The following is an 18,547-nucleotide window of genomic DNA, read 5'->3' as shown; positions in this document are numbered from 1 at the left end:
ATCTGTAGTTCTTCCTGCAAATAACAGAATCTATCACAGGAAACTACCATCGAGATGAAGAAAATGGTTAAATCAAAAGGGAATCAAGTTGAGATTGCTGAAGAAACTTTGATGGAACAGGACTTCATGATAGTAACACAGAGACAAGTGTGGTGTTGCAGCGGGGCTTTTCAAGGGCAGAAGAAAGAACCCTATCTGTATCAGAAATTGAGTATACAAAAGTGATGTTGTAAGAAGAGAGACCCAGTACTCATGAACGGAGGGCTGAAAGTCAGCAGCCTCAGCCACAGGTTAGCATGGAGGCACCATGACCCAGTTCATTCTACTATGATGAATGGCTCTATCTTAAACCCTATGAGGTTGTCAATAGGATTTTGGGTTCTTAATTTAACGGACAGGAAAAATCTTTTGTTTTTTTCCCCATTTTCCTTCACCCAGTTAAATCCTACTTTCTTTCAGATCTTAGTTCAAGCTTCACCCTCTCAAGAATGTCTTTCCCAACTTCCTGAATTAGTCTCATTTCCTCCTCTTCCATGTCTTCATTAACTTATTCAATGCATTATTAGTTTTGGGTTTTTGTTTTCTTCTGTTGAGTATGTATGTGTTGGGGGATGGGGAGGATACCTACTGCAACACAGATCCTAATCAAGAAGCTAGTGACATAGAAGTGAGTGACATGTCTTTTTCTTGGAGACTTCTAAGTCTAGAGTATCTGTCTGCTACTGATTGCACAGACAGAAGAGTTCTGTGCGCTATGATATGTGTACGGCAGTTGGGGCCCTGTTTGGGGAGACAAAAGGCAGCAAAAATGAGCTTGAGAAATGTTACTAGAAGCAGCATTGCACAATTTTGAAACTTGGTGAAATAACCTACAGTCTTCGAGGTTTTGTCATATGGGAAAAGCAAAGGGTAATAGGAAACCCACTGGGTCTGCAGATCTGTTGAGTTGCACTTACTATTGAATTGTGTTTAGTCTATAACCAGGCACTAAAAAGCAGAATTCTGCTTAAGAAAGTGAAAAATTATCTACGTGTCAGTAACGGTTTCATTTTGGACATTTTTAACCCACAATATCTGAAGAAATGAAATGAATAAATTAGAAGCAACAAGAATCTATATGAGTAGTGCTTTTTCAAAAGCACAATTGGAAAGATTGTTCCAGTATAAACGTAGAATTCTTGCTAATTCTTGGGCTACCCTGGTGAATTTGCATTAAGCAGAACACTCTCTATCACATAGCAGCAAGAGAGGAAAGCCCTGATTCAAATACAAAGAGCCCTTCCTGTTCTGGAACAGGTCTCTCATCAGGACGAACCAGGTTGGATCCTAACAGAGGCCTTTTTGCCAGAGCCTGGGTTTTCATAATGTGAGTGATTCTTTCTCCTTGTAATTACTGATAATGTTGCTGGGTGAAATGAAGACACTTTGAATAGGGAATTAGATGTGACATCTCTCTGCTGCAGAACATGTAAAGACAGCAGCCTTGCTATTTACATCACACAGACTTCAAATGCAATTTTTGGATCAGTGCTCCCTGTTCTCATTTTCACTTTTATCCATTCTCTCCTCATTTGCCCTGTGTAATATACTTTGCACATTTTCATGTCATCTGCACTCTTTGGAATTATTATTCAAAATCAATACTATATATACAATGACTCCAACTAAACTTTCCTTTGAAGTATTCATCATTTGCCAATTGTGAATAATGAAATAACTACTTTTTTTACGCATAGCTTACCATAACCTCAGGAATGACTTAATCCATTAAAAATGCACAGTTGCTTGATGTTTAACCTAAATGTATGGATGCTAGGATAGAAAAACATCACTGCTTTGCCACAGATCTGTCCACAAGTTCAGAGTTTTGTGGCTACAGGAACTGGCAGGTCAATCATGGGGACCAATTCAGTGACACGTATACCCTGGGAACTATTCCCTGTGGCAGGCCATTTGTGAGTTTTCAAATATTTTTTTCAGAACCTTTCCTTGGAATCAGAAACAAATTTGATATATACTTTATTTTTTATTTCTTTTTTTTTTGAGATGGAGTCTCGCTCTTTCTCCCAGGCTGAAGTGCAGTGATGCTATCTCGGCTCACTGCAAGCTCTGCCTCCCGGGTTCACACCATTCTCCTGCCCCAGCCTCCCGAGTATCTGGGACTACAGGCACCTGCCACCATGCCTGGCTAATTTTTTGTATTTTTAGTAGAGACTGGGTTTCACCGTGTTAGCCAGGATGGTCTCGATCTCCTGACCTCATGATCCGCCCACCTTGGCCTCCCAAAGGGCAGGGATTACAGGTGTGAGCCACCGTGCTTGGCCTGATATATACTTTTTAAATTATTTAAAATATTTTTAAAAGCTTTTATTCTGCAAAGTTCTAAGTATGCCTTATAAAGGTAGCCATTTCACATCTTCTGTAGTGAACTTTTTTCTTACTTTGTCATCAGTTGTCTACTCCTTGAGACCAGTAGGCTCTTTTCTTGACTTCTTTTGGTCTATTATTTCTATATTTAAGGACTCGGCCCAGTTTTTGCAGTCTAGCTAAACTGAAGAGTTCAAGAGTTACTTTGGATTAACCATTTGAGTTTTAAAAGCTTACCTGACCCTTGCTTTTAAAGTTTCTTGAAGATTTCTTTTAGTTAATTGGAAAAGTAAATTGCTGTTCTCTCATTACCCAGAGCTTTGTACTGAACAGAATTGTACTTAATTCTAACCTTGGATTACCTGAAGTTTGAGTGGGTTCAAATATCAGTATATATTCCCTTTCAAACCAAATTGCTACCAAGAACACTGACACCTCCAGATGCTGTTAGGTTTTCTAAAATCACCCTGAAACTCTTTAGCATGTGCCCTAGAGAAAGGAAAGCAACAGAATGTCCTACTGAGCTGAGATTGAGGTAAAGAAGGGGAACAGCTGTTAGAGCCTTTTTCCTGTTTCCTTAGAATTAATGTAGGGATGTGTCCTATAGTAAAATATCAAGAGCTCTGTTCAAAATAGTTTTTAATAAATTTCAACAGGAAAATGAAGGGAGAATAATCCTTGCACATAGGGGCCACTTTAAAAAATCCTTTTAAAAGTAAGGAGAATTATGTTTTACTTTCTCTGATTGGTTTGTGCAGAAGAAATCTAGAAGTCCTCATATCTCTGTCTGAGTTTTAATTCCCATTTCTTAGATTTGAATGAAAATAATATCAAACAAAAAAATTAGGCTGTAAGGCTGTAAAGCAAATCCTGAAAATTGTACTCTTGAAGAGATAACTGAGTTACATAATATTTTTTTATTTAAACAAAACACAATAAAAACTCCTTTGCAAGGGCAACTATAATGCAGTGAAATGAGATATCAAAATTACCACAAGAGAAAAATAATGGAAAAAGTTATTTCCTTTTCTTACTGTTATATAAAAAAGTCACCCTTAGCTATAATCCTGTTGAAATATTTCATATAAAATATCAGGTTGCCTTGAAGAGTAGGCTGAGAAATTTTACTGGGTTTATGCAATGTAAGATTCCCTATTTTGAGGTGCATTTCAAGCAGAGATAAAGAGAAATGTTCAGGTTAAAATGGCCAACTGAAGCTGTGTCATAGAACTTCTTTTCCACAATGACGAATGAAAAAACATGATAAATCACAATAACAACAATAACAAACAAGAAAAATACAAAAAGCCAACTAAATCAACCAACCAATTAAGAAACAAACAAAACAAGGAAAGAAATGGAATATTCTGGTAAGAATTGATTGTTAACCATTTTTATATTTCCTGGGAAAAATTTTGAAGAAATATAAGTATTTCCAAATTTGGAACAACTTAAACTGTCTGGGCATCCTTTCTTTTTCTTTTTTCAACTGAGTAGTAAGGGAATGAGTATTGGGAATAAGGTTGGGATAAATGAAGAAAAGAAAAATAAAGCAGGAATTCTGTCACACAGTGGATTTCAGGGCTGCCCAACACATTTCAAATGAAATAGAAACTTGGAAGGTATACTTGCATGGAATCATATATGCCCTCCAATTATGTAAAGTGAATCTTGGTAAAGAATATTTAACTATTTAGGAAGTAAGAACAGAAGCAAATATTCCAACAACAGCAACAAAAATTATACCACTTTAGCCGTTATATGGGCCTTCTCCTAACAAAGAAGAGCTGTGTAGATAGAACACAAATAATCACCATTAAGCTGTCGCTCAGAGAGGAAAACAAGCAAGTCTCAGATAGAGTTGTAAATATTAACATTTAAAATGTCACAGTATTGTATCAGAGCAAATAAAAGTTTTGGAAAGAAATCCCCAAGCATGAGCAAGATGAAAATAAATGATGTTTTTGTATAAATAAAGTACAGGGAAGAATTCAGTAAGAAATAAAAACAGAAAGAGAAGGAGAAAAGGAAGGAAGAAGAGAAAGAAAGAAAAGGGGAGGGACGGAAGGAGGAGACGTAAAGGGTTGTACCTAAGGGAAAACGTAACTCAGTGAACAGGAAGAAATTTTCTGTATTTGTTTTATTCCCTACTTTAGCATCTTACTAAAAATTCAATAACAAAATTTCAAAAAATAAAATGGATATATGATATAAAAAGAGAAATTACTGATCTAATGACATAGTTAAAGAACCAAAATAATTTCTCTGGAGAACAACGTTAAATTGTTCTCATTAATAGTTTTTGTTTAAAATGATAGGAAAAATTTGGAGAAAATGTAAAGGGAAAGGATAAATATATTAATGAAATCTAAAGCTATTAGATATTGAAAATAATTAGGGATTATTGGTATCTTTCAGGTAGAGAAGCCAATAAATGATGATAAATGCTGTTCAAAGTAGAATATGAGAACATAATTTTTCTGAAGTAAAGATTCTACATTTGCTGCTTGAAATGACATATTACAGAAAAAAAATCAGGCATTAAGCTATTTACAAGAGGGCAAATGTCCCTCAGACCTCAGACCTCTTCACAGCAACTTTTGCAGCTAGAAGACAATATAGGAAAGTTTTCAGGGATCCAAAAATATTTTAAAATATATATTCAAAGTGTATTATACCAATGCATGCCAGTCACAATATTGTATCAGAGAAAATAGAGGTTTTGGAAAGAAATTCCATTTATAAAGGAACCCATTTTGAGCTCAATTTATTCTGTTTTGATTTCACAATCATTTCATTATTTTCTTTACAATATATTTTTTCTGTATCAGACCTGCAACATTAAACTATGCCTGATGTACTTGAGAATACAAAGAATTGCTCAAGTTTGGTAGACATTTGAGGAGGATGAGATTGCATTCAGTCAATAAACTAACAAGCATAAAAAGACAAATATTTAGGCCAAATAAGAATGCCAGTGAGTGGACTTGCTTCCTATGCCTCTTTAGGCCCTTAAAGATCTTAACAGACTTGTTAATCAGTGTAGCCTCCATGGAGCAAGGATCCCACTGGGTTAGAGGAACTAGAAGCTTGATCTAGTTACCTCACATACCATTAGACTGGAGGTGGGTTGAGGTGGAGAAGCTACATCACTACTTGACATACAGCGTGATAAGGACATTTTTATCCTACAGACTAAGTTTTCTTCCTATTTTGTACTGTCTCATCACACTTGCATTTGAACTGACTATGGCTTGTTCCAATATGTATTAACCACATTACATGGTCAAATTGCTAAAATATCCTTTTCATTTTTGAGACACGCTGTTAGTATATGGATGATAAATTAATTATCTTTTATACTTTCTTTTTATTGTTTTCTCTAGTTTGGGTAACAGCTACAGAAAGAGATACTGGCTGTTAGATTCCATAAATGATAGACTAAATTTGAATGTTATTTATTTATTCTTAGTGTTCATCTGTGACTTAAGATTTACTCCTAAGTACATCTGACCTTACATCTGTCCTGACTCTAGAGAATTTTTGTAGCAAAACAAAATTAAGAGTCCATCAACTGAGCTTCTGAGAAGGGAGATACTGATACTTATGTCTCAGTAGTGCACACAAGTAGAGAAGGTGAGATGAAAAAATCCAGGATGGGATGAGTTCTTGTACCGTTGGTGCGTGTTAATGATATTTCAAAGTCAGATGCACCACACAAGGATTCTTAGCATCATTCAGCAATGTACAATTTTAACTTATGATGCATTTTTCTGTTAATTAGGTGTACAGCAACATTTTCATCCAGTCATCCATCCATCCACCTGCCCATTCATCCATTTATTCAACCAATATCTATTCAAATTATCCTATATGTCATGTCCAGTGTTTGATGAGTAACTGTCAGAAAAGACAATAAACAAAATCACTGGCATCATTTAGCAACATTTTGAATATTTAGCTACACTCTGTGTAAGCATATTCCATGCTTCAGTAAATTGTATCAGGTTTTAATCTAGATCTTATGTCATACCATTTACTGCGATCCCTCCATATTCTCAGATCCGTGTGTCTCACTCTGTGATTTTCTATGTTTCCAGCTCATTCTCTCTGGTCCCAAAATTGTAAAATTTTCTTCACTGGGACCTTCGTTCTATTGATCCAGCTTTCACTGTCCTTCACTTTGTAGAAGGAAAAGATGAGTTTTCTCTCGCTTTAAACAGCTTAGATTCCATAGTTAACCATTATAATTACTTCTTGCATTTCAATGACTTCTGCACCCTTCTCTAACTTCATTGCACTAACCTAGAAAAATCAGAGCCTTTGTTAAATCTAACTTTGCCTACTCCACACCTGCTACCATTTAGCTGAAAATGACTGGAGCAAAATGCACACACACACACACACACACGCACACAAAACCATGTGTGTTTGAAATTCACAACACATACCTTGAGTTCTTAAGGCTACCTGGAAATAATTTTAAATTTCCTTAATAGTTTCACATCTTGCTCTATTCCAGACCTCCATTGCATCCTCCTGACAGCTCACTTTTAGATAGTAACTTAATTTCTTATTTCAAGGAGAAAATACAACAAATGGAGAAAAACTTCCATAGACCCATAGACTTCCACCAGCACATACACTCACTTCCAGCATTCATTTTCTCTGCCTTTTGGCATTTCATCACAGACGAATTTTTCATCATCTCTCTGATACTAGTCACTCAGTTTGTAACTACACCCCATCCCGTCAATCATTCCCTATATATAAAAATATGCTTTTATGTCTCTCAGTTTTTAAAAGCCCTCTCTTGAATCCACCAACTCTTCCATTTTTTATCCCTTTTGCAGAAAAGCTTGAAAACGTCTACACAATTGCTCTCCAACTTTTTTTTCCCTCTCATTCTCTCTTAAACTAACGACTACAGTCAGGATTTTGCCCTCGTCAGTCACTGGGGCTGTTGACATCTCTCTTGCTGATGTCAATGGACAATGCTTAGTCCTTTCAGCAGAACTGGACACAGTGAACCACTCACCTTTTGAAGAACAGTCTTTACTTGGATTCCAAAAGCCTGCTATTCATTTTGTCTTTCTGCCATCTCCCTGGTTGTTCCTACTGCCTCTTCTTGGCTGGCATCTTTGCTTATCTGTGACCACCTTAATATTGAAGGTTCCCATTCCGTGGGAATAGAATCTTCTTCTCATCTCTTCTCTAACAATCTCTTCTGATATTTTCTATTATTGCCATAATATTTTGAAAAATATTCCTGGAGCAATGGAAGTCAACACAAGAATTTATAAATGATTTTGATTCAATTTTGAATTATTGATATCCTTCTATCAAGTCAAATTGAAAACTATTTTCTTGAGGAAGGTTTTGATAAATGAGACACTTAGCTAATAACAAGATGCCCAAAGGTCATAACATAAAAGCATTTAGAAAGAAAATAAATAAGTATTCAAGGCAGAATTAAATGTCACATAATTTGAAGACTTTCAATTAAATCAGTCAGTCATCTGTTGAAGAATATGGGCCGAAGTTTGATTACTTTATTAAGAAACAGTTATCTCTCCACTCTTCTCTGACATAGGCATAAATAACATCTAGTAAATTATTGCATTTCATGAGAGGTCACATAATGATGGGTATGACAATTTAAAAAGTTTGGATTATTTTGCATGTAATAATACAATATTTCTGAATTTTTTTGTTGGTCCCCTTATAATTTTAAATGTATGTATCTGTTAAAATTCAATTTTTTTCCCCTTGAGGGAGCAGTTTAAAACTTTAGTAACTTTATCAGGGAGAATTTTGTTTGTGTGACAGTTGCTTTAACAATGGGCTTTCTTCTCAGGAGGGAAAATATCAATGTCATGTGATATGTCAGTTGCTATGGTAACTATACCTCATTCCTTTTTTAATAACAGTTTGAACTGGCTCTTAAACCTGAGCAAAATCCTGCCCTGCTGAGAAATAAACTGCTGCCTCACCAGAGCTCAGCTCTCAAACCCTACTCCTGCGCCCAGCCTCCCCCACCTCTAGATGCTTATTTGACGCTTATTCACAGATACTCTTATTCACTCCACTTGATTAGCTGTGGAATGCAATAAGAATTAGATTCATAAGAGATTACTAATTAAATATGAAGAAAAGGCCAAATTTTCCAGTTTACCTCTGCTAATGCAGAAAATGGGTAGACTTTATTTCTCATTAACCTATCAGATCTCTTGACTTAATGTATTAACTCCACCTCTACTCTTCCTACAGAACTCTGGTTTGAAATGTCTTGACCACAGTTCTCTACCTCAGTCTTTGTAATGGCCATTTGAATACAAATGAAGATCAAAATAGATTTGAGTGCATTGTAATTTCTTTGTAATTGAAATGAAGTTTGGACTACCAAATCTCTAATGTGAAAGCAATTAAAGTACACTTTGACCCATGTCATACAATAGCGTAGAGAAATCTGATATCCTCTCCACTGTTCCTTTTATAGCTGCTTGTAAAAAAAAGTCATAAAGTACTTAATAACAGTTTATCCTACAATCATGATCTTTGTTTTTTTAAATTTATTATTATTATTATTATTATTTTTTGAGACCATGTTTCACTCTGTCACCCAGGCTGGAGTGCAGTGGCATGATCTCAGCTCACTGCAACTTCTGCCTCCCAAGTTTCAAGGATTCTCCTGCTTCAACCTCCTGAGTAGCTGAGATTACAGGTGTGCACCACCACACCCATCTAATTTTTGTATTTTTAGTAGAGATGGAGTTTTACCATGTTGTCCAGGCTAGTCTTGAACTCCTGACCTCAAGTGATCTGCCCACTTTGGCCTCCCAAAATGCTGGAATTATAGGCGTGAGCCACTGCACCCAGCCTATAATTATTATCTTTAATTAGTAAAGTTTATTTTATTGTGATGAATGAACTTGTCAGTATTATAATAGTTTTTATTTTAAAATTACTGTTGGCCAGGCACGGTGGCCCATGCCTGTAATCCCAGCACTCTGGGAGGCCAAGGAGGGTGGATCACCTGAGGTCAGGAGTTCAAGACGAGCCCATGCAACATGGTGAAACCTGGTCACTACTAAAAATACAAAAATTAGCCAGGCATGGTGACATATGCCTGTAATCCCAGAAGGCTGAGGCAGGAGAATCTCTTGAGCCTGGGAGGTGGAGGTTGTAGTGAGCCAAGAGTGTGCCATTGCACTCCAGCCTGGGCAATGGAGCGAGACTCTGTCTCAAAAAAAATAAAAAAAAAATTACTATCAAGGACACAGAAAGATCTAAATGCAACATGGAATCATTAATATAAATATCTGAATTTGTGTTCATATGTCCTTCAAAACATAGACCTCAAAATATATGCAAAATTAAATTTTTAATCAGTCATAAGTGTTAAGTACTATTTTTATAAGAGGATAAAATGGATGATATTGATATTATATTCTTACATGTATACTATCATTTTACTTGTATTATATTAAACACTATTATTGTATTCTCACATAGGTCTCGAAAATATTATCTTCAAATATATGTAGGGAATCAGTAAAATATAGCCTTCCAAAATCTTTATTACACATATATATTATATATTTTTATATATAAGTATAAATATATAGCTATGTGTGTTTTATAAGGTATATTATATATGTGTGTATATATTATGCACAGTATGAAACATGCCCAGAAATATAGAATTCAAATATTGTGATTAATGTTTATAAAGGCAAACCAAGGTCTATTTTATTGAGAATAACATCCTCGTCACATTCTCCTATCCCCAGAATGAATCAGAGAATACGAACTAACACAATGACTAGAGTCCTGACAGGCAGCCTGAAGATTTAGGATGCAGTTGAGAGCTTAGTTTGCTAAAGAAAGACCCTGCATTTTCTTTCAGGCCAATCATAGAGGTAAAATGAATCTTACTCCCTGTAGCATACTACCTCACCTCTTCCCATTCCTGCTATAGGACCCCTAGGGCACATGGCCTACAAGACTTGTGGATTCTTGAGTATATACACAGTGTGACTCTTCTCACATAGCCAATACTAAATTTTAAAGAGTAACACAGAGTGGAAAAGGAGAAATAGTCCCTTCTGTAATGTAATACCTAGTATATTAGTCAAGGATAGCCAGAGAAACAGCAGCAATAGGATAATATAAGGAGATTTATTCTAAGAGATTGGCTTGTGTGATTATGGAAGTTGATAAGACCTAAGATCTTCAGGGTGAGTCATCAAGCTGGAGACCTAGAGGAACCAGTGGTATAGTTCCAATCCAAAGCCTGCAGGCTCGAGACCCAGGAATATCCAACGTCTCATTCTAAAGGCCATCAGAAAAGAAGAATCACCTCTTTGGGGATGTCAGCCTTTATGTTTTACTCAGACATTCTGCTTAATGGGTGAGGCTCACCTACATTAGAGGGAGCAATCTGCTTTACTCAGCCTGCCAATTTAAACATTACTGTCATCCAGACAACCTCATAAAAGCACCCAGAATAATGTGTGCCCAAATATCTGGGCAACTCGTGGCCCAGTCATGTTGACTCATAAAATTAATCATCACACCTAGGTTATCTTCTGGTTCTGCCACTACCTAGCAATTAAACCTTGCTAATCACTTAACCTTTATGGACCTAATTTTATTACCTAAAAATGAAGAGATTGAGTAACATAAATTATAAGATCCTTATTCATTCTAAAATATATTCTTATGCAGGTACAGCCATTTTAGCAATATTCATTTAACATCCCATGGTCAAATACACAAGAGAATCCGTAGTAGAAAATCTGCCAAAAATATTTATTATCATTATGTCAGAAGCACCAACTCCTTGTCCTTCTATTAATCTTTAACTTCATTTCAATTTGTGCAATCTGAAGAAGACTTTAAATAAATTATCACAAATATGACCAAGGACACCTTTGGGATATTAGCAGGAAAATGAAGAAAAAAGTTCAGTAAAAATGAAACAATGCATTTATACTCAAATAAATCCATACAGTTTTTGAGCTGTTACTTACCTCCTTCCCCTATCTTGCATACAATCTCGTTATCCAGTGAAACTCTTAGGAATTGACACCTTTCTAAGATATTGAGACACAGAAGAACTTGCAAATAAGAGGTATCAATGTAGTGAGAATAACCACGAAAAAAAGTCCTTGAGGTAGTATGTGAGATAATGGACAGGATGCACTCAATTCACATCTGAACAAGTACTGTGTCTGTAGATGTATGTATTTAAATGAGACAGCAATCACATGAATCCCTGGGGATGTGTTGATAATTACACATTCAGATGCTATTTGCTCTTAGCAGTAACTTAAGAATCATTTACAGTGGTTTCCAAATTCTTCGCTTTGCATTTCTCACCAGTAAATATTTCTAAGTATGCCCCCCATGTACATGTTTATTTATTTTCAAGTCATATATAATAAAGTGAACACTCAGAATATAAAGAAAATAAAATTGAAATAAATCAGAATTGAAATGTTAACATTTTTTTCCGCCCTCAAATGGAGCATCTCTCATCAATCTCTCAACTTTATATGGATCTATAATACACTGATATCTCATTGTGCCATTTTGAATAAAATTTATTCCTAAAGATTGGTGGGGAAGATAAAGGAGGAACTGGAACAGCAGCCATTTAGAAATGAGAGAGGATTGATCACATTAAATTATCATAGGAATTTACTAAAGTTAGGATTTGGAATGTTATTTATCTAATCAGCATTCAAGTTTTCTCATTCTTAAAATGAGATTGTTATAATCTATTGTTCCCCTTTAGCTCTAAAATTTCAGTTCTCAACCACCAGTTTCTGGTGCAGCATGTAAAGAGCTTTGAATCATCACTCACATTCTCACAGCACCAAAAAGACCAATCAAACCCTGAAAATCAACAACTCTTCTTAGATCCATCAGGAAATTAAGATCCCGTGGCAAACTATGGCCACTAAAAGTGGCGAGACAGGGAAATTCAAGAACCACAGCTTAAAAGGAGCAGAAGCTAGCAGCTGAACTGACAGGAGCACTGTGACTGTAACTGACAAATTACCAGAGGCTCAGACTCGATGGGTTTGAGTTAAAACCTCCAAAGAAGAGGACAATCTTAGGAGTGTCTTTATGCTTTCGTGAGTTCTACCACCAAGAGCCCCACCAGATTCTCAGGGCGAAGACCAAATAAAAATCCTCTTTTATTTCAGGCAGTCCGAGGAGAAAAAACTATTTGAAATATGCCTGGAACATTTTGTTCTCCTTAAGAAAGGACTGCCCTCAAAAGAAGCAATTATGCCAGAGCCTAGCCCATTTGGGTTTTACCAGAACCTGGCTTCTCTGAGGGAAGAAAAATATTATAGTTCCCCTTATTCACTGGTAATAGCTTCCAAGACCCCTACTACATGCCTAAAACCAGGGATAGTATCAAACCCTATATATACTATGTGTTTTCGTATACATATATACCTATGATAAAGTGTAATTTATAAATCAAGGACAGTAGGAGATTAATAATAATAACAAGATAATTATAACAGTATACTCTAGTATAAGTTATGGAAATATGTTCTTTCTCTCTGTGTCTCAAAATACCTTATTGTACTCTACACAGCTGTTTTCTGACCTCAGTTGACCATGGGCAACTGAAACTGCAGAAAGAGAAACTGTAGATAAGGGGGAAACTGAGGTACCCGACTTCTGCTCACACTAGACTTCCTGCTTCACCTAAGAGAAGAAATACCTGAGAAGCACTTGTGAAGGTCACAGCCAGAAGGGCACAGCCACCCTGAATGACAGAGCTCTAACCATAGGATTACAGAGCACTTTCCACTGCCCACACCTTCCCACCACATCAGCGGGGCTCCTGAATAATAACAAGGCTTTACGGAACTGCAAGCCTCAGACACTACTTAAGAAGGAGCCTCTAAGAAAACCCAGAGATAACAGAGGAGACAAAACCAAGGATATTAGAAGAAATTTTAGTCTCTGACATACAACTACAGCAAACAATAAGCAGCATATCAACCCTAGCCAGACAAACATAAAACCTCCAATGAAAGGACTATTTTTCTCCGATTCTTTTACTGATACGTCATGTCTGGCTTTCAACAAGAAATTTAAAAACATGCGAAGAGGCAAAAACGTAGTTTGAAAAATCCAAGTAATATCAGAACCAGACTCAGATATGGCAGTGGTTTCAGAATTATCAGAACGGTCATTTAAAATAGCTACAATTAATATGCTAAGGAGTCTAATGGAAAAACATTCAGGAACAGATGGGCAATTAAGCCAGGAGACAGAAACTCTAAGAATCAAAAGGAAATGCTAGACATCAAAAACACTATAACAAAAATAAAACGTGCCTTTAATGGGCTCATCAGTAGATTCGGCAGGACCAAGGAAAGACTTAATGAGCTTATAGTTATGTCAACAGAAACTTCCCAAAGTGAAAGGCAAAGCTATAAAAGAATAAAAAGTATGGAACACAATATCCAAGAACTGAGGGGCATCACAAAAGATGTAGTCTGCCTCTAATAGGAATATCAGAAGGAGAAACAAAATATTTAAAATAATAATGGCTGATAATTTACTAAAATTAATGAGACACTGAACCACAGATCCAGGAAACTCAGACACTAAGCAGGATAAATACCAAAAAATCTACACCTAGATTTTTAAATACAGAAATTAAAATTGCTAATATCAGAATGAAAAAGGGACCATAACTACTGATTCCATATACGTCTTAAACTGCAAACTGCAGAAAATCAAAGGCAGAACAATCTTGAAAGGCGTCGGAGGGAATAAAAACACAAAGGATAAGAATTGCAACAGACTTCTCTTAAGAAACCCTACAGAACCTTCCAAGAAGAAAATGCCATGAAATACTTAAAACACTCAGAGGAAAAAATCACCCACCTAACACTCTATATACAGCAAAATTATCCTTCTAAAGCAAAGGAGAGAAAAATGTTTTCTCAAACAAGAGTTGAGTACACCTGCCTTGCAAGGAATGTTAGATGTTCTTCAGAAAGAAGGGAAATTATATAGGTCAAAAATTTGGATCTATATAAAGAAAGAGCATTAGAGAAGGAATAAAGGTAAAATAAAATCTCTACTTTTCTATTCTTAATTGATCTAACAGATATAATTTTTTTCAAAATCATAACAATGTATTGGGTCATTATAGTTTGTGGATCAGTGAAATGAATGACCATAATACAGTGAGGAGTGGGAGGAAAGAATTGGGAATACTCTGTTAGGAGGAACTTGCACTATTCACGAAACAGTGTAGTGCTATTTGAAAGTGGATTTAGAGTAGTTGTAAATGTACATTGAAGACTTTAGGACAACCTCTAAAAAGTTTTTTAAAAGAAATATAATTGATTTGCTAAGAGAAGAGAAAAAATTTGAATAATACGAAATTCTTATTTACAGCCAGAGAAAGCAAAAAAAGACTGGAAGACAAAAAAGGGAACACAGAACAAGGGCAGTGAGTAGAAGATGGTAACACATATGGTAAATATTAATCTAACTTTATCAATAATAAATTTAAGTGCAAGCGGATTAGATGCATTAAATTAAAGACAAAGACTGAGTGGATTAACAAAAAAGAAAAAAGATTCAATTCTATGTTGTCTACAAAAAACCTACTTCAAATGTGAAGATACAGGGAAATTAAGATACAGAAAGATATACCAGGCTAACACTTCTCAAAACAAAGCTAAAGTGGCTGTAATAATTTTAGACTAAACAAATTCAGAGCAAGAAAAATTATCAGGAACAAAAAGGTGCATGACATAATGACAAAGGTTGGTATCCCAAGAATACATAGCAAGCATTAATTTGTGTATGCCTAACAACAGAGTGCCAGAAGATGTAAGGCAAAAACTGATGCAATTACAAGATGAAGTAGACAATTCCACAGTTACAGTTGGAAACCTTAACAACTCTCTGTGAATAAATAACATACCCAGCAGGCAGAAAACCAGTAAGGATATGGTTGAACTGAATAGTACCATCAATCATTTGGATCTAATTGACATGTATAGAACATTTCTTTCAACAACAGCACAAACCATTTTCTTCTCAATATCACATGGATCATTCACCAAGTTAGTCCACATTCTAAACCATAAAGCATATCTTAACAAATTTCAAAATAATTGAAATCATACCAAGTATTCTCACGGACCACAATGAATTAAAGTATTAACCAGTAACAGAGAGATAGTTGGTAAATTTTAAAATATATGGAGATTAAACAACATACTTCTAATAAGACATGAATCAAAAAATTCAATCAAAATTAAACATATTTTGATTAAATAAATACAAAAATGCAAGTCATTAAAATCTGTATGATGCAGCACAAACAGTGATTAGAGGGAAATTTGTAGCATTGAATGAATATTTTAGAAAATAAAAAAGACCTAAAATCAGTAAAATAAGCTTCTAATTTAGGAAACTAGAAGAAGAAAAGCAAATTTAATCCAAAGTAAGCAGAACAAAATGAATAAAAATTAGAGCAGAAATCAATAGCAGCTAAAACAGAAAATTAATAGAGAAATCGACGAAGCCAAAAGCTAATTACTTGAAAAGACCAAAAAATTAATAAACTTCTAGTCAGCCTAACGAGATCAAAAGAGAAAATACAACGTGCTAATATCACAATCAAAAAGAGATGGTAAATATTGATTCCATAGATATTAAAAGGATAGTAAGGGAATATTATGAATAACTTTGTACTCATAAATTTGATACCTTAGAAGAAATTGACCAATTTCCTGAAAGGAAATGCCTATTAAAACTTGCACAAGTAGAAGTAGATAAGTTGAATTGGCCTTTTTCTATCAAAGAAACTGATGAATAATTAATAGTCTTCCAACAAAGAAAACACCGGGGCCAGATGGCTTCCCTACTGAATTTTCCCAAATATGTAAGAAAGAAAGAAAGACAGTGCTCAATAATCTCCTCCAAAAAAGAGAAGCCGAAGAAAACTTTCTAACTCATTTGATGATGATAGCATTACCTTAATAGCAAAATCAGAAAAAAAAAATTACAAGGAAAAGAAGCGAAAGACCAGTATCTCTCACAGATATATATGCAAAAATCTTCAACAAAGTATTAGTGATTTTGTCTAACAATTTATAAAAGGAATTAATTACCACAACCAAGTGTGATTTATCCAAGGTATGCAAGGCTGGTTCAACATTCAAAATACAATTAAGTAACCCATCACATCAACAGGCTAAAAAAAAAGAAGAAAAATGAAGTGATCATATTGATAGATACAAAAAAAATTCAGAAAATGCAATGCTAATTTGTAATAAAACCTTTCAGCAAACTTGGAATACAGAGGAACTTGCTCAACCTGATAAAGAACATCTCCATAAACCTACAGCAAACAGCATACTGAATCGTGAGAAAGTAGATTTCCCCTTAAAATCAGGAGCAAGGAAATGATGTCTCCTGTCACCACTGTAATATAACTTCTTACTAGGCGTCCTAGCTAATGCAATAAGACAAGAAAGGGAAATAAAATGTATGCAGATTTGGAAAGAAAGAATAAAACTTTATTCTCCAGTGACATGACATGATTTTCTGTGTAGAATGTCCCAAAGACTCAACAATTAAAACTCCTATAACTAATAAGCAATTATAGTGAGGTTGCAGGATACAAGGTTAACACACAAAAGTCAACTGGTTTTCTATGTGCTAGAGATGAATAGTCGGAATTTTAAATTAAAAATACAATCCACTTACATTATCTCTGGAAAAATATCAAAATACTTAGGTATGTATCTATAACAAAATACATACTAGCTGATGTGAAAAAAACTATAAAATTGTGATAAAAGAAATTTTTAAAGATATACAGACAGCAAATATGCTATGAAAAAATGTTCAAGATAGTATGTGATTATGGAATTGCACATTAAAACAATGAGATACCACTACACACCCACAGGAAAGGCTAAAATCCGAAATACTTACAACACTAAATGCTGGCACCCATATGGAGCAACAGGAACTGTCATTCATTGCTGGTGGGAATGCAAAAGGGAACAGCTGCTTTGGAAGCCAGTAGGGCAGCTTCATACAAAGCTCAGTATCATGTTACCATACAAGGCTATAGTCATACTCCCTTGCATTTACCCAAATGAATTGAAAACTTATATCCTAAAAAAACCTTATGAGTTTCTTCATTATTACAAATTTGGAAGCAACCAAGATGTTTTTCAATAGGTGAATTAATAAACCAATTGTAGTGCATATGTAGAATGAAATATTTTTCAGTGACAAAAGGAAATGAGCTACCAAGTCACAACGAAAGACATAAAGGAACTTGAAATGCATACCACTAAATGAAAGAAGCCAATCTGAAAAGACTACATACTATATGATTCCAACCATAAGACATTCCAGAAAAGGCAAAATTATACTCAAATAGACAGTAAAAAGATTGGAGGCTGTCAGGGCTTCAAGCAAGGGCCAGGGAGGATGAATAAGTGGAATCTGGAAGATTCTTAAGGTTAGAAAGTATTCTGTATGGTATTATAACAGTGAATACATGACATTGGGCACTTGCCAAAGCCCATAGAACGGTACAACATAAGAGGTAATGCTAATTAGAGCTATGAACTTTAGTTAATAATAATGCCTCAGTATTGGCTTATCAGTTGTAACAAACATACCACACCAATGCAAGATATTAATAAATAGGAGATACTAGATGTGTAGGAACAGGATGAGAGGGTATATGGGAAACTCTACTTACTTTCTGTTCAGTTTTCTGGTAATCTAAAACTTCTTTAAAAATCAGGTCTGTTCATATTTTTAAACAAGAGAAAATTGATTCTGTAAATGCATGATTGTCAAAGCCTCATTTGTCTGTAGCCCAAGTTGTACAGAGGCATGGAGCTAAATGAAGTGTTGAGAGGGAGATTATACACACACACACACACACACACACACACACTTGTGTATATGTGTATGTATATATATATTCATGTATATAAGTAGTCATGCATGGCATAATGACACTCTGGTCAACAATGAACCACATATATGACTCCTCCAGGGCAGCTTCTAATCTGACACACTCCATTCATGGTAAGTGCCCTATACAGGTATACAATTTTTATCTTTTATATCGTATTTTTACTGT

Source organism: Symphalangus syndactylus, chromosome 10, assembly GCF_028878055.3.
Source record: "Symphalangus syndactylus isolate Jambi chromosome 10, NHGRI_mSymSyn1-v2.1_pri, whole genome shotgun sequence".
Classification (NCBI taxonomy): domain Eukaryota; kingdom Metazoa; phylum Chordata; class Mammalia; order Primates; family Hylobatidae; genus Symphalangus; species Symphalangus syndactylus.
This window is presented reverse-complemented; position numbering follows the sequence as displayed.